This window comes from Topomyia yanbarensis, chromosome 2 (assembly GCF_030247195.1).
Source record: "Topomyia yanbarensis strain Yona2022 chromosome 2, ASM3024719v1, whole genome shotgun sequence".
In the NCBI taxonomy this organism is placed as follows: domain Eukaryota; kingdom Metazoa; phylum Arthropoda; class Insecta; order Diptera; family Culicidae; genus Topomyia; species Topomyia yanbarensis.
In genome coordinates, this window is record NC_080671.1 from 115,956,980 (window position 1) to 115,967,527 (window position 10,548).

Below are 10,548 nucleotides of genomic sequence, written 5' to 3' on the forward strand. Positions count from 1 at the left end.
GGAATTCGAATTTTCCGAATTAATAAAGCATTATGTATCATAATCCATAAAAACTGTACTTCTCTTAATTATTAATTGAGTTCAAGTTGTACAAATAGAACATTGACATGATCCAAATGATTATATTGTAATTTGCCTAGAAGCTGAGTTTCGAGGGCTATTTACAAAATACACCTTATGAACCGGTTGTAATACAAGATAGAGAGTACAAATAAGTTCGTTAATATCGCCTTTTGAATCACCACCATCATGTTCATCAAACACTGTTAGGCCCCGTGTAAAACTAACTCAGACATCACTTTGTTAAAAGTTTAATAACTTTTCCTGTTTGTGTCGGATCGCTTTGTAGTCTTCGACAAAGTTGCAAATAATAGAATTATATCCTTAAGTTTCACTTTTGGTGACAATCCGGTGTAGATAGTGCCACCTAGCGGCGAAAATGTGAACAAGTGGGTTTTCTCCATGTAAATTGTCGAAAAATCCCATACAAACTTCAAGCACGTTGGTCCGGTAGCTAGACTTGTTCGATTTGGCTCAAATTTGGAGCAGACACTCCTGGTGGAACTAGGAATCGGTTCAGCGGTGGGCCGATGGGGGTCATTTTTTTCTGTCACTCTAAATTGTCTAGGCATCGAATTGAAAAAACTTATTCCGTTGTACAACAAGGAGTTCTGTGATCTACTAAATAAAAAGTTAGGTGATCTTGTATCAGACGCGTTTCTACACACTTAGAAAAAATGAAAATTACATTTGACGTAAACAACATTGCGACGTATTTTGCTGTCTAATAATGGAATTTTACATGTTTTGACATGTGAAATAAAATATTGTGTCGCTTTTGATGTAGATCTCGGTTGAATGGAGATGGATAATTGTTGACAAAGCGCATTTTTACATGTTCTTGAATGTAAATTGAAGTGAATTGTGACGCTCCTTTTATGTGCATCTTGCGAGATGTAAATATTTTTAAGTGTGTAGTGTTGTACCTATGCACATCACTTCCTCTTTCAATTAACTTTCGATAACACAAATATCGAGGCAGCATTCCATTAATAATTTTAAAAATGAACACCATAGTCAAGTAATAAATTCTTTGCTTCACAGAAAGCCATTGTAATGCATCTAGCATGAAACTAGAGGAAGTGTACCTGTTACATTTTAAAATTAATCGCATGATTCTATTTTGCAATCGCTGTAACCTCAATATTTGTGTTTGATTGGCAAGAAACAAAATAGACGGACAGAAGTCAATATGTGGTGAAATAATAGATTTATATAATAAAATTTTACTACTAATTGTTAAATCATTTTTCAGACGACACAATATACCATACTTTTTAGCAATCTTGTCGATGTGAGACTTAAAGGTTAACTTGTCATCAATGATTATTCCAAGATATTTTAATTCACTAACGCGATCAATAGTCTCACCATTTATTTCAACGTTAACGCCAGGCCTAGTATTAGCCGAAGAGATAATCATATATTTAGTTTTGACAACATTCAACTTTAATTGATTAAATTTTAACCAACGAGCAAGGGAATGCAAATCTTCGTTGAAATGCGCCACGGCTTCATCTACATCCTTAGCTGCAATGAACAGAACAGTGTCGTCAGCAAACAAATTTAAGTCACAAAATCGTAAAACTCGCCTAATGTCATTTATATACATAATAAATAAAATAGGACCTAAGACACTACCTTGCGGCACTCCAAGAGGATTGTCGAGAGGACTAGATACAAAATCGTTGAAACTAGTTTTCTGAGTTCTATCACATAAATAGTTTTCAAACCACTTATGTGCTATCCCTCCGATACCAAATCGCTCTAAAGTTTTCAAAAGTAAAGGTATCAAAATTGTCTCAAAAGCGCGTTTAAGATCCAAAAATACAGCAAAAATAGTCTCTTTAACCTCGATTTTCTCTTTCCATTTTGCTAACACTAGATTCAAAGCGGTTTCCCTCTCGGTATCCGGATTGCTCCGGAATTAGCAAATTACTATTATTCAAATAACTCATCAGCTGACCCTTAACAACAAGTTCTAAAATTTTCTCTAATGTGTGCAACATGTTAATGGGGCGGTACTCTTCGGCTTTATCCATCCCAGTAACTTTGGGAAGAGGAATCACAAGTGATTCCTTCCAAACTGTCGGCACGTGCCCAGTTTGTAGCGATTCATTTACAAGGTCCAGCAGATCGTGTCCAATGACATGAAAGCAATCCTGTATCACTTTTGCGTTGACGTTATCGATACCAGCCGATTTTCCCAAAGAAAAACAAATATCCTTCAACTGTTCAAAAGTGATTGAGTGAAATCCGTAAAATCTACAATTAATATTAATCGGCTGTGTTATTTCCATAGGTTCACTGACCAGCTCAATACATTGATTGATCAGTTGGACACTGTTAACGAAATAACTGTTTTATTTTTCAGCTATTCTTTGTTCAGATTGTTCTTTTACCCCGTTAAAAGTTATGGACTGTGAGGAACTACGTTTAGGTTTAATTAAATTCTTTAAGATTTTCCATAACTCTTTGCTGTTATTTTGATGTTGATCGATCTTCCTTTGAATATATTCACATTTGGTCTTCTTCAAGGCCCGTAAATAAATATTTCGCGCGTGCGTGTACCCATTCCAAAGACGTTCACTATTAGTTCTGCAAAATTTCTTGTACTTTTTATCCCTTTTACGTTTAAGGCGCAAAAGATTTAAAGAGTACCAGCTGTTCGAGTTATTTTAATTAACAAACTTTTGAGAAACTAAACTATTTGTACACTCTTTTAACACGTTAGTTAGAACAACTGCCTTGTTATCCAAATTTACATTCAATTCCGTAAAATCCATTCTTCTCAAAACCAGTTGAGACATAGCTTGTTTCGAATATCTTTTCCAGCTCTTGATTTTAACTTTATCCGCTTCACGATTAGGTTCATTCTCCAGGTTACCATATTCACTTTCACAAAAGCAAAAGTTCTGATTATTGGAAATTGTGATAGCCGAATCGATCAAATTGGTGCTCGAAGGATTGTTTCATATAAGTCTCCGGAAATAGATGTAATCTTTCCAGTATCACCTCAATGAGCGTATTCTGAATAAAGTTCTTACTTGTAGTCTTGCAGCACGATAAATTCCATTAGCGTGGCTGAAATATATCGCAATGCTTAGCAACCGATATCTGTGATCATCGTTGACATAAGTATAGATTAGGCAACTGAGTGTCTCCGGATGCCCTCAAGATGGTGTGCTGTCACCACTTTCATGGAACCTTATCGTTGACTACCAGTTAATCCAAGTAAAATATCAATGGAGCCTGTCCGATCGAGCTAAGGATCTTGAAGGTAATTCTGAACTTAAAACTTAATTGGTCTACTCACATCGACTTTAGAATTAAGACAGCTGGCATTACTGATAAGCTTTCGTAAAATAATGGGGACTCAAATTCAAGTACAAGTGGAGCTACACAACAATTACTGGATCAATACTGGTATACGGGTGCCTTGTATGGTTGCAAAAGAGTGAAGTCACATCACAATCCAGTCAAAGTTAAATCATCTACATAGTTTACGCGTTCATGACATGACCCACTGCTGCTCTAGAGGCACTCTGGAACATTAAACCACTATATGTGTTTTTGAACAAAAAGCACTTTCATGTGCATACCGTCTTAAGGTTACCGGGCTCTGCAAAATTAACCCAATAGATCGTGCAACTAGCCATACAAGATTATGGCCCCAAATGGTTACTTGAGATGAGTAGTGAGAAATGGGGTAATTCGTATCACTGGCCAATTCGAACCCCCAGCTGTTTCTCAGCTATGGTAATATTCTGAAAAGCGTATATATCATTTTCTTGGCTGTTATGTAGCTCTGTTCTGTCTCACAAAATATTGCGGTTTTCAGTTTTCGTGTGCGTGCGCTAGGAGCGAATCGAAACAACAGCGTTTTTTTTGAAAAATGTGTAAATCGAAAAACAAGATTTTTGTTGCCAACAACAATTAATTAAATCAAGTGCATTATCGTGAGTTTGGATATGCCGGATAATATTTTTTAATTATACCCTGTTTTGGGCAAAACTATCAACTGTTACTTAGGCCAACATAGAAATTCATTTCTATTTCAAGAAATCGAAAAGAAATGGATGGTCCGAATTGGAACAGGGTTGGGGTATATATATATATATATATATATATATATATATATATATATATATATATATATATATATATATATATGTATATATATATATATATATATATATATATATATATATATATATATATATATATATATATATATATATATATATATATATATATATATATATATATATATATATATATATATATATATATATATATATATATATATATATATATATATATATATATATATATATATATATATATATATGTATTTGTGATTTGGTTGACACGTTTCAGTTCTATAGCTGATAAACCCGAATTCGAATTGACCCAGCTCCCCCTATACACTGGCTTCCAATGAGCTTACACTCACATGCAAATTTTAAGCCTTCAATGGCTGCTAGGAGTGACAACTTCAAATACACGTAGTATGTAACACAGACGGTTCAACGTTGGGGGTCCGAGCGGGTGCTGATGTCTACTGTCGTGAAATGCGATTAAAACAATCACATTCGCTGGGTAGATACTGTACCATATTCCAAGCAGAAATCTTCGCAATCCTGTGTGATTTCCAATTGGCAATTTAACAGGGAATTTGCGGTAAAAGAATTCATTTTTTTTCTTTTGCAGTGTGGCTGCCCTAAAAGAACTTAGTTCGACAGAAACGACATCGAAATTAGTAATCGCATGTCGAATTGACAGACGCAAATTGACTAGAACAGGCCACTGTGACTAATTTCCAGTTTTACCACTGTCAAAAAGTTGGCTAAAGCACAAGATTCGCTCTTAGGCTGCATCCGAACATGCCAACCATTGGCGTAGTTTGAAAACATCCATTTAAACAAAAACTTTCCTCCCGGATGTGCGTTGCGTTGTGACGATGATTTTGGTGGACAGAGAAAAAGATTTCCTGCCGGATGTGAGTCCGAAAGTGTCAAAAGATTTGTTACATGTTTCCATGCACAATTGCGGCATTCTAGTCAGGGTACTGACTGGACATTGCAAACTCAAATATCACATGGCTACTATTCAGCGTGCTGAGTATTATTCGTGTGATCTTTGTTAATCCGATTACGGAACTTCATATTTTTGATATGCAACTACCCTATGGTATTGTAATTATGTATACGAATTTTTGGGTCTCCACACATAGATGAACCTATGTACACGGAACTAAAACTCAAGGGCATACTAACTCAGTGTAGTAAAGAGCTATAGGCTTTATCAGTAGGATTCATTATTCCTTCGGGATTGAAGTATCCAGACTATTTATTGTTTTGTGATGTGATTGTATTGGGTTGTCACTTTCCATTTCCCTACCTCTATCATTCTCCTCCCTATCCCTTCTCATGAGGAAAATGATGGGACGACAGGCAAGGCACAAATCTCCGAATAACATGGAAGACGTGCCAATCAATTCTGATTCCTGATATCTGCCACTAACAATGATCCCAATACCATCAGTGAAACACGTTATTTCGAATTCCAGAACTTTCACGTTGTTTGAAAGCCGCATTCCTTGAACTACAAAGATGTGTGGAGTTTATCACCTGGTTACGCCACTGTTAGGGGAGACTGAGGAGACTTGATCCCCTTTTTTATTTTTCAGTCCAACTCCGTGGAATGATAAAAAACTATGTATTTTTTTGTAGTTTTATATTGTTTCTAGGGATGACTAATAATCATAAAAAAATTACATGGAAATATTATACTGGACATTAGATATGAGCATTTCTGGAAAACAACAAAAAAATGGAAAATTCATAGATTAGTGGAGACTCGATCCCTAATTTTGGGACACTTGATTCCTTTATGAAAACGTGTTTAAAAGAGCATGTAGGGTAATAAGCCTATTTTTGCCCTGTTTCTACTATCATACTACCCATCTGAAGCCTTTGGTTAGAGCAGCGTCTGCCATCTTTGCTCAACGCATTGACTCAAATGGTATTGCGATAATGGGGGTACTCGATTAGAGATTTTGCTGCGCTCAAACAGAAGATTTTCACCATTCTCAAGACAATTTTGCTATTATATTGGCTCTTAATAAGAGGCGAATGACCTTAACGTTGAAACCTCTATAATCGAAATAAAAAAATGGACCTTAATAACAAATCAAAGAAGCTGAAATAATAAAATTATTGTAGTAATAATGTGGTACCCTTCTTAATAGGACAAAAACGGGTACATTACCCCATTCAATTTGTTAAATGGATTGTAGTATTGATTAAATAGCTATGATTAGATATTGTTATTTTTGTTACTACATATTAGGCATCTCTCACCTGATTTTTTACGAATTCCCAAATCTCCGTGCAATTATTTGAAAGCTGTCTTTATTAAGGTTGAGCAACGTCAAATGTGGGATGAATGGTTGCTACATATACTGTAGTAAACAATTACAGTTATGTTTCTTTACGATGAAGCGTTCATTTTTGACATTATTTTTTATGACATCAATGACTTCAATTGTTCTGGTGTGAATTTGGTTATTTTCAGTGGTAGGTATGAAGTATGGCGAAGGGGATCAAATCTCCACGAATTTGAAGGGATCAAGTGAACCCATAGCATCTATTTCAGCAAACTTTAGTAAAAATATAGTTGAACAAAAGAATCAGCTCAATCATAACGTATTCATATAATTGACATTCTCCTGTAATTCTGTATGCAAAAGTAGAGTATGTAGTGGGTGATTATATCAATTTTATAAAAGTTTGAAAATTTGAAAAATAAATCTTCTTCAGTTCTTCTGAGACTTTTTTTTTAAATCTGTAAAAATTCGGTTACACAAAAGTCCAATTTCTTTTTTCTGTGTTAATGAAATTTATGTTTAGATAAAACTACGCAACTTTATAATATATTCGATTAATGTATTCTGATCCGCCTTTGAGTTATAATGATGGGATCAAGTCTCCCCGGGGATCAAGTCTCCTCAGTCTCCCCTACAGAAAACCGATTTTCGTCAAGAGATCCTCGAATAGGAAGTTGATTTTCAGAATTTTTTCAAATAAAAATAGAGGCAGATGCGAATGACGGTAGAAACGTATTTATTTGAAACAAAATAAAAATAATGGAGGAAATTCCACACTTCTGCTCAAAACTTCGGTACCAGAACTTCTACTTTTCCTGTTCCGGCGGAAATGAGGAAAGTGATCAAAAACAGGTATGATTGGACATCAGTGAGATGGGCCTAAAAGTCCAAGCATTTTAGAACCCATTTCAGCATGTTTTGCAGTGTGGCTGCACTCTTATATCCGTTACTCCGGAACCAAAATTCCGATTCAGATGACAGCTCAATATCAGCGAGAATATAACTTTAATTTAAGCCTAATATTGTTGAAATCAGCCTAGGCATCTCTGAAAAGGCGAGTGCCACTATTCGACCTATAAATACATACGGTATCTGTCATACACACACATACACATATGTATTTTCCGAACTCAACGAACGGAGTACACATAAATTTCAATAATCAAAATAAAAAGATGCCCCCATTTCAGAAGAAAATTTATGCGATACTGAAAACTAGATTGTGATGCTTCTGGACTGCAATATATCCCACAAAACTCGAAACAATCTAATCGAATCCGTTTCTAGCTAAAGAAAAAAGTCTTAATTTTGATTCAATTTTCGATCCCTACAAAAGTTTTCAATCTTACCTTCAACTTTCTCCTTAACTCCCAGGAAAAGTGTATATTTATATGAGTCCTAAACGTGTTATCCTTGATCGACAAACTCTTTCTCACTTTTCAAATTAAATTCGCAATCTAAACTAAAGAATCACTTCCCCGCCGAAAGGGGACAAATTCCGTCGGGACCGATTCAGGACTCTACCTTCTTCTTCACTCTCACCCGCACACACACACCACCCGAGCTAGCTTGATTGGCAGTGCGAATCTTCTTTTTGGATCGGTTTATGGCGTCGTCGTTTGCTTGTGCTTGTGTTTATGTTCAAAATCCTTTTCCAGAACTTTTTCCCCTTCAACCGTATTTTTGGCGTCAAACCAATCAAGAAATTACCGAATTCCGTTGTTCAGTGTAATGTTGTTCCAATGGCTGCCGATTCCTGCCGCCTTGGCACAGATTTGAAATCAGTTCACCCAGTTGTCAGCAAGCCAACGCGTCGGGCGTAGAGCCTGAAGAAAGAAGCTGGCTGTGCTGTGGTGGAATTTTCACTTCGCTGCTGCCACTTTGAAAACTTTCGGCACTGTTTGCATTGGGGGAAGCGTTTTTTCGCTATCGGTAAGGCTGAAATAGACACACTCGAGAGCTTAGTTGCGTGGGAGCAGATTGGGACGACGATGAAAAACCGTATATATTCCGTATGCACACAATTACTTTTCAAAATCTTATTTCTTCTTTTTCCGTTGATAATACGGCAAACTTAACTTCCTACACTACAAGGACGTCACACTCTCTCTCTCTGTCCTTCTTTTCAAAAAGTTTAGGACGCTTGGGATCGGGTTTGTTTAGTATTGAGCTTAAGGGGTAACGGATGGGGGGATATTTCCGGAAGCCTCCAAAACAACTACTGACGAAAAAGTGTTTCCTGGAAAGGTCGGTCTATGATGTTGTTTTCAACTTTCAACAAGCGGGGCTCTTATCCATAATGCATACAACACACACTTATTCGTGATGATACAATGTTGACTACAGCAGAGACGTTAGGTGCGGAATAAATAAACCTGAACTTTACAAATATTGTGGAATCGATATTGACACTTCTAGTTTTCGGTATCAATGCAAAAACACTAATATTTTGTTATGACAGGACGGCTTTACGCTAGTTCAAGTAAAAACACGTTTCATCAGAATTAGATAATCCCAGCTATCCGTGAATTCTCGTTTGAAATTCCCTAATTGTGGTACACCTTGTTTACATAACACAACTTCCAATGCTGTCGATTAACATTCCAATCTAGCACATTCCGGCAGGAAACCACACACTTCGATCAACGTTATTTTCCTCGAACCTGGCTGCGTGATTCTTCTTTCCTCGAATCTCACTCTTCCCCATCGACCAACTGGGTGTGATTTTTCACATTACAACCAAAACCTATTTCTTAGCACTTTCTCACATCGTCATCACTTGTTTACGGGGTGGAGCCGCAGCAGCCACAGCGGTACACAAGAGAGCATTTTATAACCGAATCACACACGCGCGCTTCCCTGAATAATTGAATTATCCTTTTCTCAACCTTGCACTCGGATTAGACGGTGCCGGATCAAACACCTCCGCCGGGCTGGTGGTATCCCATCTTATCGTCCTTCGCCCGGGAAAACCAATCCACTTAGTGGCGGTGACCAACGAATGTCCGAATTTCTTATGCGAACACTTGGAACTCCCCCGCTTGTGTCGCGACAGCACCTTGAGGGAGAGAGAGAGACACCTCGGGGAGATAGCACGAAAACCGTACCAATGCGCTAAGAATCTCGTTCGATACTGACACGGCCACCGAAAAGATCAAATCAGTCCTCCGTGATGGCATCCCGCACGCATTCGCGTCCTCCTCTTGCTCGACAACCCGCATCCACGAGGCTCGCCCTCTCTCCGATCCTTCTCAGCTCAGCGAGTTTGAATTCCATCGTAAAAAGCGAACGGAGCGAAGCAACCCGGTAGTCGCTCGCATTTCTCCAGTATTGTGGTGATTGTGCTGGGAAAACCAGCGCCAGTGGGGTGCAGTACCAGAATGCCGGATTCAGCTAGGCCGATGCTTTCGGTACTGGAATAGAGCAACGAACGACATGTGGGCACTCACGCAAGCTCAGCTGTGCATGTTTTCTGCTGGAAGGGAAGGATACCTGATGTACGAGAAAAGGTACTCAGAACTCCGGCTCCCGCATGATACGGGTAGCTTGGGGTAGTCCGACGGAGAAGCAGCATACAGAGCAAACAAACAAATAAGCAACGGATGTCCTTCAAAGTCAATTTGTTGCGCTTTCCTTTTGCCACTCACAGTGGGCGGTGATGCGGCATGATAGTTTTGTTAGAGAGCTTCCATCGGCGATGGTGCATGTTTTGAAGAGATAGTATATCGACACATCTTTCATTAGGGCCTAAGTCGCAATGTACTCAAATGGAGAAAAATCAGTTTCAATATTCGGCGATGCTTTTCTAAATGTAGTTTTTATTGTAGGTATAAATTACTTTATGATCATGTTTTTCCGGAAGCATCTTTGGTTAAACCTTATGACAATATAACAAAGAATTTAATTCCTATGTGCTTTTAGTGGGTAGAAACTAAAAAACCTGTTTTAATCCATCTAGCGGTGCAATTGTGCCTTTCTCATTTCTCTAAACTATGGCACGGAGGCTTTTTATGTTCAACATAATCGTGGAAATGTCCATTACATTCTTAGTACACTTATACACAATGGCATGCCAGCCACGAACTTGATGAGCTACG

At 37.7% G+C, this 10,548-nt stretch overlaps 1 protein-coding gene across 1 annotated transcript in view; it reads right to left on the reverse strand.

The window, feature by feature from the left end:
- LOC131679266 (uncharacterized) overlaps positions 1–9,570 on the reverse strand; it is a 358,718-nt gene extending 349,148 nt beyond the window's left edge. The window contains exon 1 of the mRNA XM_058959973.1: positions 7,801–9,570. The gene's annotated coding sequence lies outside the window, so the exon portion shown is untranslated. The remainder of the gene's footprint in view (positions 1–7,800) is intronic.
- Between the last annotated feature and the right edge of the window lie 978 nt (positions 9,571–10,548).